Genomic DNA, 12697 nt, shown 5'->3' on the forward strand with positions numbered 1-12697 from the left:
CACTCCCCCCACCCCGTACCCCAGCCGGACACAACCTCACACAAAAAAACAAACCAAAAATAAAAGGGGGGGGGGAATGTTCTGAGGAAACTCTTTGCTGAGGAACAAAGATGACACCTCTCAGCTTTTTCTGAAGCAGAGTTTGGTAGTGGAGCACCCCAATAGCCCTGAGCACCCTGGAGGGCAGCGGAAGTGGACACAGCATGACCCCCCCCCCCCAACACACACAGGTCATCTCACCAGAGGGAGGCCAGAGAGGTTCCAGAAAGGTGGCGACAAATGATAGGTCATCCCTGGGCACACAGGAGATGGATGACAGTGGACTCCAAGAAGCCTCTTCCATCAGCTAGACAGGATGCTGCGGTGGGCACAGCCCCTGGATGCCAGGCAGGCTCCCTGGACATGCTGTTTGTCATGTCTGTTGGTTCTGATGTTTTTATGGAGGGAGACTGGTGCTCAGGGTCACTCCTGATGACAGTCGGCCTCACGGGCAGCTGTCCGGTGCTAGGGCCAGTAGCTGTGATGCTGTAGCCTGGGGCCACAATTCCAGAGAACACCAGGGCCACACTTCGCCGTGCCTAGGAGAACACATGGTATGGGGACTTGAACCCCAGTCCCAGTGCAGGTGAGATGGTGCCCGCCCACCCGCTCCTTCCAGAGACCTCCCTGGGTGTCTGAGTAAAGGTGTGAGGAAGCCCCGTGTCTGTGGGATTCTGTCAGGAATCTCAGGGAGCCACCGCTCCGGAGGGTTAGGGAGTCTGGAGGAAAATGCCTGGGAAAGGCCAGGCCAGCTCCCGTGTGGGCTCAGGGGCTGCAGCGCAGGAAGCTCACTCCTTACTCGTGTGAAGGTCAGATTCCCCGAGAAACCGGGACCAGGAGGCAGCTGGCTGGCACAAAGATCGTGGGCCCACCCAGGCACTGCAAAGCCAAGGAAGAAAGAGAAATTTCAAATGTCGGTTCTAGAAGGTGAAAACTGTTCATCGCTGGGAAGCCCTCGAGAATGAGAGAAGTGCACATGTCACAGACTCCTGGGCCCAATGGAGGCCCGGAAACTGAGGGACACGATGCTTCTGGAGTCCAAGAAGGGACAGCAGGATGTGATGCGTAAGGCCACAGCAGCAGCTGTTATCCAAGGCAGGAAGCAGCCTGGAGGCTTCTCAGGTCACTCAGGAGCAAAATTTGGAGGGGGCAGCTCTGCTGGGGCTCCACAGAGGCCCTTTACCCCAGCTAGAAGGAGACCCCGGAGTCCAGCTCAGGCTTCCTCGAGTCTCGCCTGCCTATGGTGCGATCCTCTGGAAGGTGGATGGATGGATTCAGCTGGGTGAAATGAGCTTTGCTTGGGCGCCAATCAGGTGCTGGGGATAAAATCTAGGGCTTTACACATGTAAAACAAGTGCTCTATGACTGAGCTGAGCTACAGCCTTAGCCCCACAATGGATCTTTTGCGAGGGGGGGAGCGGGGGGGAGTGTTGGCAGTCTACCCCCTGGAAGGCCCAGTCATTACTCCCAGCTCTGTGCTTGGTAGATATTCCCCACAGCGCTCGGGAAACCACACGGTATTGGGGCATAGAACCCAGACCTCTTTCATGCAGAGTATGGGTTCAGCTCTTGGACTCTCCAGCCCAAAGGGTCTTTATGTCCTCTTAGGTTCCTCGTTTATTACTATTTTCATCTCAGCTTTATAAGACTACATTTACCCACTTGTAGCCGGTTTAGGGAACTGCTATTGCCTTCATTTACTGTTGTTCTTTGTTTGGTTTTTGGGCTACACCTTGTGGTGCTCAGAGCTGACTCCTGGCTCTGTGCTCAAGGGATAATATTCAGTTTCAGGGACTGAACTGGGTTCAGCCATGTAGAAAGCAAGCACCTTAACCCCTGTCCTATCTCTCCTCTTTTTTTTTTATCTTTGACCCAGAGGACTTACTATCTCACAGATTCTCATCACTCTCCGTCGCTTATTCTGTAGTTTTCCATACACACTGTCATGTCATTCATTAACTATTTTCTATGAGAATACTTGGTACACCTGCTCAGATGGTTTATTTTGTGTCTGTCCATTTTTATTAGTCGATTCTTTCCTTCTCTCTAACCAATGACTTCTAGCTATGCAAAAAAGGACAATTCACAGGCTATGGCCTGCAGACAGTGTTCTCTGCTGCTTAAAATAAAACACAGACCAGACTAGAACCTACTTTTCACTCTCCAGTCTAAGAAAATACATTTCTTTTTCTCTCGAGGTAAACAGAGAGGACTAACATACATGAGGTGACCAAAAGACCAGGTCGTACATTCTGGAAGATTAGTCCATGAGTGAATCTCTTCATTACCAACGTACTGCGGACGACGCTGAGATTCGGAAACGCCCGGCGCTCACTACACAGGCAGTTCCCAGGAAACCTGCCCAGGTATCTTCCCAGGTACCAAAATAGATCTCACAGCGGGCGGGGAACTAACTCTCCACCTAACGAGTCGGTTAGGACGCAGCGGGAAAGGCGAGTTCAAACGAGCTCCAGCTGTATCAAGTCGCGTTGAAATAAATTTAAGAAAACAAACCTAGAGGTAGGGAAGCTCCGAGGCCGTGGGGAGCTGATGCCACCAGGAGTCAGCCCAGTCCTGTGGCCGCAGGACTTAGGTAGCCGCTGGAGCCTGCACCCCTGGCAGGGCAGGAGATGCTCAAACGTTATGATTGGACCTGGCGGGCCGCTCCTCTGGTTCTTTGGACCAATCACGAGCCCGGGAGGATGCAGCGTGCTGATTGGCTGATTAGTGGGCTGCAACGTAGTGGTTCGCGCAGGTTTCTGGACACCTGGGACTGTCCGAAAGGCAGTCAGCGACGAGACATTCCCCAAGGCCCTCCGTCCCCCCCTTGAGGGCAGAGCCCCGCGTCGGTGAGTGCTCCCGGGCTGCATCTTGGGGCGACTGCACAGGCGGGTGAAGACAAGATCCCGCAAACACCGTCGTGCAAAAAAGACCAGCTCCGTGGCTCATTGTCACAGAATTACACCTCAGTTCTCCGTGCGGGGAACTTATGGAGCAATATTGTGAAAATCACAAGGAATGAAACATTTCATATTACATATCCAGTAGACAGTGTTTAGGCAAAATAAAGAACGTTTGATGACTGGTTGTGCTTGGGGTTTTAGCAGGTGTGTGTGTGTGTGTGTGTGTGTGTGTGTGCTGTTGTTGTTTCTGTTGTTTGCTGTTCCCAACTCTTTCCCCGGCATTTACTCCCCGCAGTCGCTGGCGGGGACACAGGGTCCCAGGATCAAACCCTCCTACACAAAGCCAGTGCTCAGCCCTGGGAGCCAGCCCTGACTCTTGAGATTCTATCAAAGCCAGAACTATTCCACTGAGGCCCGTGAAGAGATAAGTTTCCACTCTCCCAGATGCAGTCAAGGGTATGTGCTGCAGCGAGCTGGCTGCAATTATCGAAATTACAGGGAGAGCAGGGCCATCCTCGGGCAAAAGGGCCACCTATGGCTGACCTAGCATTACAAAGAAAATTATAACAATTGGGTGAGCACAGTGAATGCCTTTTTACATAAAAAGCTACCTCGGAAGTCAATGAGCGGGACCGAACCGTCTGCTTGGAGCCAGTCCCTGCCTGACTGTCCCCAGCACCCAGCACCGTCTCAGCTGGAATGTCTCTGTAGCACTAAGAGTGAGGAGCAGGGGCTGCACCCAGAGAAATCCACCCCCAGGGCAGCAAAGCAGCTCATCCTGGGCACAGCGCATCCCTCACATCGGAAATTCCAGGATGAGTCCGTTTGAAATGATGCTGAACTCATTTTAAGGCAATAAGAGTGAGAAAAGATTGGAACCGTAGCCTGAGACTGAGAGAGGGGTCCTCTGGGAACTGCAGGGGGCTGTGATGGAGTCCTGTCCCCGGGGGAAAGTCGTGTTGAAACTCAGCTGTGCAGCCCATGGCCTGTTCTCCCTCCCCGCTCCTTCTTCGTTTTGTGGCCACAGCTGGTGATGCTCAGGGCTTACTCCTGGCTCTGCACTCAGGGTCACTCCTGGCAAGGCTTGGGGAACCATATGGGGTATTGGGGATCCAACTTGAGTCAGCCGCATGCAAGGCAAGTGCTTTACCGCTGTTCTATATTTCTGGCCCGCCTCTCCCCTCTAAATCATGATGGCCTAGAGAGAAGTCGCAGCCATGGTCTCCTCATGGAGGGAGCCTGAGGGCCACTGGGAAGCTCTCCCCTCACCTCTTCACTCAGCCCCTCGGTGAGGCCAACACAGGACTCAGACCCGGGGGTCTGATGAGATGGGAAGTTATTGTATGGACAAGAGACCCCCGGGGGCCGGGGGATAATACAGCGGGCCAGGCTCTCGCCCTGCATGCTGTCCACCCGGGTTCAGTCCCTGGCACCCCATATATAACCCCTGCCAAGCACCACCAGGGGTGATCCCTGAGCACAGAGTCAGGAGTTAGCGCTGAGCATGTCCAGTGTGGCCCCCAAACAGACATAAACCAAGGAGGCCCTTCCCCAAAGGTCAGCGTCCTTCCCAGTGCCAACGCCTGCACTCTCCCCCAAAAGCCCCCAAGCAGGGGAGCTGTGACCCCCCAGCCCCATGAACCCCCACGAGGCAGGCACCATTCCCTCCCAGCCTGGATGTGCCTTGGCTTTCTCCTGCTTCTTGGGACTCTCTCCTCCAGGGAAGCCGGGCCCCCACTCCCCTGAGCACCGTTTCTCTCTCCCTGGTGCTAGGAAGTCTCTCCCTCGCTGGCATCTGGTCCTCAAGTCCCTCCCATGAGGGTGACTGAGGATCACAACAAAGCTGTCCTGGAGGCTGCTGGCACTTAACCCTCCCACCCCCAGCTCTGTCCCCAGGGACAGGATGGGTCAAGTAGAAGGATGAAATCCTTGACTCCACAGGAGCTATTCATCAGCCCAGGGCATTCCAAGAAGCAGAGCAATGTAGGAGTTGGCTCCGTGTGCTCTTTAGGCTGCTGGTGAGACAGACCCCGCCCCTCACCGGCTCAGGGGCCCCTCGTAGGGCAGAACTGAGCGACTCTCTCCAGCTTCGACCACTGCCTTTGCCCCAGGCCCAATCCCTCCCACTCAGGCCGTGCAGCAACCTGGGGAGGAAGGAGGCTGCATGGAGGGAGGCGAGTCCTCCAGGACCAGCCAGGTCTGTATCAAGACCAGCTGAGCTGGGATGGGCAGAACCTTCCAGAAGGAGGGAAGGGGCTCCGGGGAAGAGGATGCTGGCGAGGCCAAGGGAAGGGGTAGCAGAGGAGGCTGGGCCGAACACAATGAATCGTGACGTGTGATGGACAAGTGAAGGTTTCTGAAAGGAGCCTCTGTTATGCTTTTAACCACATGACACGTTTAAGAAATACTGTTTAGGAGCTAGAGCAAGAGTACGGCAGGGAGAGCAGTTGCCTTGCACATGGTGACCCAGGTTCGATCCCCAACACCCCATAAAGGTCCCCAAGCATCGCCAAGAGTAAACTGCTGAGTGCAGAGCCAAGAGTAACCCCTGAGCATCACCAGGTATGACTCCAAAAACAAAAGTAAATTAAAAATAAATAAAATAGATGATTTCTTTTTTCTTCTTTCCCTTTATCATCGTATATATAATAAAATAAAAAGAAATAAAATAGATGACTTCTTTTTTTCTTCTTTCAAATAGAGTTAAAAATTAATAGATGATGTATCTTTTCTTCATTCCCTTTGTTATTGTATGTGTAATAAATAAAATAAAAAATAAAGAGAATTGAGAATTTATTTTTCCTTCTTTCCCTTTGTCACTGTTGCATTGCTAAGCCTGATGTGGGGCTCCCCTGGGGCTGAGTGCTGGGCCTGGGGTCGGGGCTCACACTCGAGGCCTCGCAGGTGCTGCATGACTAAGGCAGGGCAGGAATGCAGCCCCGATTTGTCACTGATGCTCCAGCAGAGGCGCAGGTGGTGAAGCCTCCAGTCAGCGCCCCACACCCCATCCCAGTCCTGACACAGGTGCTGCAACAGGACAGAGCTGCTCTTGGCGAGAGGGGTGGCTTCGGGCTCTGCACGAGCTGGGGAGAGGGCCGGCTACTGGGCCCTGGGGCAAAGGGGAAAGCAGCCCCGGGAAGCAACGTGGCCTATCCCCGCTGCCTCTGGGAGCTGAGGTGCTGCCCCAGAAGCACCTCGACACCAGGCACCTGCAGAGAACTGGGCCATCGTGTTTCGATCTTGGGGCACCTGCCAAGGAGGCGTCCTGGTTGCCTGGCCGGATAACGATCAGCGCCCGAGGGTGGTCAGCCCCAGGCCAGCCTGAAATGTCACACTGCCTGGGCACACGCCCGGCCTCCGTTTCGGTTACGAGATACTTTTTCACTTATTTAAACATGTCCAGTGAATGCCACCCGCTGCATCTGTCCTTGGCGCCGGAGGACGATGCTGAGACACCGGCAAAATCTACTTCCATTCCCTCTCCTTCCACCAATGCAAGGTTCATGGCTATTTTCAACTGCCTGACAACAATTTTGCCCCAGATTGCAGAGTTATGTTGTGACTGCCCTGCCTCCACAGTGTGCCTTTTGGGGGGACTGGTTTTTGTTTGGGGATGGCACACCTGAAGGTGCTCACGGAACCTGATTTAGGGGGTGAAACTGGTGCTTCCCTGTGCCCTGCAAGCGGTGTCCTGGCCTCTCCAAACACCAACTTATTTATTTATTTAATTTTTTTTTCATGATTTTTTTTTTATTAGTAAAGCACCATGAGGTACAGTTGTAGATTTACAAATCTTTGTGCTTGGGTTTCAGTCATACAATGATCAAATACCCATCCCTCCACCAGTGCCCATTTCCCACCACCATGGATAATATCCCCTCCTCCCCCCCTCCCACCCTGCCTCTGTGGCAGGGCATTCCCTTTTGTTCTCTCTCTCCTTACCAAACACCAACTTTAAGAGCAACTTATCCTGACCCTGCAAAGGTGCATTGGGAAAGCCGAAGACTGGATGCTGCCCTTTGCCTGGAGGCTTCTGAGATCGGGATAGAGAATGTTGTCGGGTCAATGGATTGGCACGCAGAAAATATTTCAAGACCAAGACATGGTCGGGGGAAAGTTACAGGCATTCCTGCCCTTAGCAGTCCTCCTGGGTCTGACCTGCATGTTCGCAGTGGCTTAGTGGTCACCGCATCGGAGGCACTTTTCAGAGACTGCAATCACCGAAAAGGGACTCGGTTGCCTGGCAACACTGTGGATGCTGGACATCTCAGCCCCGAGTGTGAATTGGGAAGGGTCAGGCACCCAGTGAGCCAATGGCTCCACCCACCGCAGTTCAAGAGCCAGAGCTGACAGACGGTGGCTGTCGCCGGTGATTCCAACCAGGTTCTCTCTCCCCAGTCCATAAGCTGGTGTTCCCAGGAGAGGAAGAGGAAGATTAAGGCCGTGGAGATTAATGGAGTAGAATGTTCCTATTTTCAGTATCGGGGCCAGTCTCTGATGGAAGGCAGATCTCCGGCCTATGATGGTGCCCCAGGCCCGTGGGGTCCGCAAACAGCTTGAAAGTTTCTGGAGCAGGGCAGTGGGGAGGAAGGCGACATCCCAGACATGGCTCCAGCTTTGGGGGCCCTCAGAGTGCCTGGTGCTGGGGACAGCTGTGCTGGGACCCTGCTTCCTCCAGAGTTAGGAGGAGGTGGCGCTCATGACCGTTAGTCCTATTCCTGCAGCTTCTCTTCCGTGTTTCATGGGCTCTCTCTCTGGGCACAGAGCAGTGGTCAGACATCCCCATGGACCTGCAGGCCATGGATTCCACGTGCTCGTAGGGTCACGTCACCCTCCGTGTCCATAGGGCCACGTCCCTACTCCACTCTGTGTCCGCCCTGCGGGCCCCCAGAGCAGCATTGAATAGACTATCAGGGAGCATGTCCACTCCTGAACAAGTCTCCAAGCTCCTGATGCTGACCACGGCTCCCCCAGCCGCCCATCAGGCTGAACTCTTCCCAGGAAATTCCATGCCCAGGAAGGGTAAAGGGTTAAGCCTGAGCAGAGCTCTGTGGCAATAAGCGCCAGTTTCCCGAGTGGGAGGCCCAGAGCTCAACCCCCGGTGGGTGCTGTCCACACTCGCTGACCACAGAGCCAGCACCTCTGCTGTCTGGCACCTTGGAGACGCTGTGGCATATGCCCTGTTCAGCCTCCAGGGCACAACAGTGCACTGTGCTAGCATCACAGAAGCCAAGGGCCCCACAACGCCAGCCCACATGACCCCAGCAGCAAGGAAAGGGAAGCCACGGAGAGCAAAGTGTAGGATAACAATGTCTTGTCCTTCCTCAGGTAGCTTAGGTTTATCGGTCACACCCATCCCAGTGCTCCTGAGTCACTCCCATTCCTCTGTTTATCTGTAAGCTCTTCTCTGTGCTCTCCTCCCCAGCAAGTTAATCACCTTTTCTCCCTAATCAGATTCTGTTAGCTTGTAAGATCAGATCCTTCTAAGGACACTGAACTTGTACTGTAAGCAATGTCCTTTCTGTATGGACACAGGAAGACAGTTAATATTATGCTTTGTAACTTGGGAATTGATTGACTCCGAATAATATTTACTCCTGGGCATCTGCTTTCTTGACTCAGTTGCCCTTAGTTCCTAGCACCCCAAAAGCAGGGTCCCAACAAGGGACTGAATGGACCCAGGGCAAGCCGTGAGCTACCATGGCATCGAAATGGGCCAGGCCAAAGCACCAAGATACTCAACTATAAGTTGAGAACATGATCATGGACAAATGCTGTCATGATCCAAAAGTAAGTAACAACAAGACTAGAACCCTGCTGGGGCTAGGAAGACTAACCTGGCCTGAGGACTGCGGAATGTATAATGAGATGTTTATAACTCTTACTGTGCTCACACATAATGACATTGCTAGAAATATTAGAAGCAGATTGACTACAACTATTTAAGTCGATTACTAGCTGAGGAAAGAACACACCCTTGTTAGGATCCCACCCTTGAGCGGATCTCCTAGTAATCTGGAGTAATCTCTTTAGATGAGATTTTATCCTTGAGTTAATCTCCTGGAGGAGTGGTCTTACCTCTCTTTGTTGATTTGTTAATGTTCAACCCACCTTTATGTCACCACCCTACGTGATTGCCATATAAACTAAGAATGCAAGCTCAGAGAGAGCAGAGTCAGAAGTGAGAGAGCTCGGGCTCCAGAGATCCAGAGTCAGAGCCAGAAGGAGAAAGGTTCCAGATTGGGGCCCAGGAGAGAAGGAGGCAGAGGAAAGACAGGAGTGAAGAGGATTGGAATAAACTACAATTGATATCGACCATCCTGGCTCTCGTTTCTTCTTTAGTCTGCCCTTGGCCAACAGCCATCCTGATCCAGGCCACACACAGCGGCTCAAGAGAACTGAACGCGGGCGATTCAGAAACAGAGCCGTCCAGAGACCCCGCGAACACACAACCTTCAGCATGCTAAGATTTTACTGCGAAGAAAAACAGTCTGTTGGTCTCGCTCTACCACTTCTCACATCTGTGGGTCCAGCCTTCCAGATGCATTGGATCCTCTTTGCCCGTCTGTACAAGAGAAGAACAACCCCTTAGGAGAATCAGAGCTGAAGAAAGAAGGCCAAGGGCCAGAGAGATAGCACAGTGGTCAGGGAGAAAAAAAATAAATTAAAAACTGCACCTATTGGGGCTGGAGAGATAGCACAGTGGGTAGGGCATTTGCCTGCACACAGCTGACCTGGGTTCGATTCCCAGCATCCCATATGGTCCCCTGAGCACCACCAGGAGTAACTCCTGAGTGCAGAGCCGGGAGTAATCCCTGTGCATTGCCGGGTGTGACCCCCCCAAAAAAACAAAAAAACAAACAAACAAAAAAAACCTGCGCCTATTAGATCAAAAAGGTTTCCTAGTTCTCTAATACTTCGTATTGGCCCCGTGTTGCTTCCTGGGCATCAGCTTATCTGAGATGGGTTTAATCTTCTCTCACATATGGAAGGGCACCTGAGGCAGGAAATGTGGGTCAGTGGGAAGGTACTTGCCTTGAATGTCTATGCCCTGGGTTCAATCACTGGCAAGAATTGCTACTATCACAGTGTTCACGACATAAATGCCATCTTTTTCTCGGTTATTTATTCTATTTTATTATCTATGTCATCCAATATCTATTATTTTTATAACTTTGTTATAGTATGTTAAATATCATGCAGTGCATTTAAACATTGTTATAACCCCACCCTGTTTAAACAATAAAATTTACCATATTTTTCTCAATTTTCATAATTGTCTTGATCTCCTCATCTTCTGTTTGTTTAGGTAAATTGTAAAATCATTTTGGAAAGGTGTTAATAGCCTTATTATAATGATGAGGATGGGGAGGGAGCGATAGCACAGTGGGAAGGACTTTTGCCTTACAGTCAACCAAGATTTGATCCCCAGCATCCCATATGGTCCCCTGAGCACAGCCAGGAGTAATTCCTGAGTTCAGAGCCAGGAGGAATCCCTGAGCTGATATCACCAAATGTGATCCCTCCCTCAAAAAAAAAAAAAAGATGAGGAATTGAGGCTGGAGCAACAGGTAGGACACCTGCTTTGCACACAGCTGACCCTGGTTTGATACCCGGCATCCCATAAGGTCCCTTAGCCCTGCTGGTAATGATTCCTGAGCACAGAGGCAGGAGTAAGCCCTGTGCACTCCCGAGTATGGCCCCCCCAAAAAAAATTAAAGATGAGGAACTGAGTATCCCAAATCATAAATTGTTGAAGTTAACATATCTCTTAAGTGATAGAAACATAAGTCAAGATAATTTCTTCTGACCACTCCCCTTTCAGCTCTAAGATGCTCAATTATTTTAATAGTCGTGATATTTACAACTTACCTTTGCCCCCGCCTCTCTGCCTCCTCCTGGCGGTCATCCTTGGTACTGCAATTTCTTAAGTACGTTTTATATTGCAAAATAAAAACACATTTCACTTCATTTTTATATTGTTTATCAAAAAAAACCCTGCCAATTACATAAACTTAGCCAGAACAATTGTGTGATATTTAGCGGGCTTATGCATTTCTGGTATTTTTCTTAGCAAAGACCAGTCTCAGAGATGGTTACAGTCCAGTGACGGATCGAATGATGGTTCAGGAGGATGGTGCTTGCCTTGCACGTGGCCAACCCATGTTGGATCCCAGGCATCACATTTGGTCCCCTGAGCACCCACCACCAGGAGTGATCCCTGAGCACAGAGGCAGGAGGAGTAAGCTCTGAGCACTACTGGGTGTGGCCCCCAAATCTAAACAAAACTACACACACACACACACACACACACACACACACACACACAAAATCCAATAACTATGAAGGAAAATCCTGTCAATTTCATGTGCTAAAGACCTAGCCACAAAGATTTTTTGGGTTCTTCCTTTTGTTCCTTGACCTCACGCAAATACTTTCACGAATGTCTGTCTTGCATTTTAGATTCTCCAGGTGCACTCAAGAGGGATGGAGGTGCCTGGACAGGGGTGCAGTGGGTTGGGCCCCGCTACTTCCCTAGGTCACTGGGAGAGTCTGCCAGCCTGGAGGCAGTGTCCAGGCTCACTCTTCTCACAAGGGGCTGGCAGCGGCGGCCCACGCTGATCTCACCTCTCCCAGCCTCTCGGAACCTCTGTCTCATTTTCTTCCCTCTCCCCTTCCTGCCTTTATTTTCTCCCTTTCCTTTCCCTACCATCCTGTCTAATCCCATCATCCTTCAGCTTCTTCTTTCCTGCCTTTTCATCTGTGAAGCAAGAAAGTGCGCAACTAAATTTCTACACAAAAAGACAGTGAAACATCTCAGCTTATGCATCATAAAAACATTACTCAGCAAAAAGGAATAAATTCTGAGAAACACTTTTCAAATGTCCTTTTGTATTTGTCTGAATTCCTTTAAGACTGGTTACCTCCCCACAAGCCATTTAACTTTTACTGAGGCCATTCCTGCTACACGCGTTGGTACGGAACACGGTATGAGAGAGGACAGAAAGGGTGGGAAAGCAGAGCCCACAAGCAGAGAGCCCCGGCGAGCACCCACCTCCAGGATTAAGCTGGGACAGAATTGATTCTCTTCTGGATTTGGTTCAGAAAGAGGGTAATAATACTTGCCTAATTAACCAGCATGTTGGTAGATTAAAGTGCTTTGTAAACATTAATTAAAGATGCAAGGTGTTAGATGAGCCCAGTGTGTTATTAGTGAAAAAAAGTTTTCTTCCCTGTAATCAGGTATCCCTTCCTGGGGCGGGAGGGAAGAGAATGATGTAAGGCCTAAGGAATTGGGACTCAGCCCAAGTCCTGCCTGTGACTCAGGGCCTCCTTCCCCAATCGATTGTAAAACGGGACAATGCAGACAACCCGGGTGTCCTGGAGGCCTGCCCTTGGAGGGGGGGGGGGGGGGACCGACAATGACCAACGCTCCTTCCCGGTTGCTTTCTCCCTCCCTGGAGTTTTCCACCCCAGGAAACCCCAGGAACTCGAATTTCCACCAGCTCCCAAGCGCTTGTCCCCTGCAGCATCTGAGGCTGGGCTGCTCCTCAAGGTGGAGGCAGTTCCCTGAGTTTCCTCCCCTTTCTGAGTGCCACCTTTCCTCCTTGGTGTAAGGGAGAGAAGAAATCAGAGTCTCGTTCCAGAACCTAATGAAACAGTGAGCGTGAGTGAATCGCCTTGCCCAAAGGTAATAGGTATTCAAACACACAGTAGTTGTTATTATTATTATTATTATTATTATTATTATTGTC

General features: G+C 51.2%; 1 protein-coding gene across 1 annotated transcript in view; it reads left to right on the forward strand.

Annotated features, from left to right (window-relative positions):
- Positions 1-12697, forward strand: part of SEC61A2 (SEC61 translocon subunit alpha 2) — a 257743-nt gene that overhangs the window by 59890 nt on the left and 185156 nt on the right. The window lies entirely within an intron of this gene.

Source organism: Sorex fumeus, unplaced genomic scaffold (assembly GCF_029834395.1).
Source record: "Sorex fumeus unplaced genomic scaffold, SorFum_2.1 ptg000026l, whole genome shotgun sequence".
NCBI classification, from domain to species: domain Eukaryota; kingdom Metazoa; phylum Chordata; class Mammalia; order Eulipotyphla; family Soricidae; genus Sorex; species Sorex fumeus.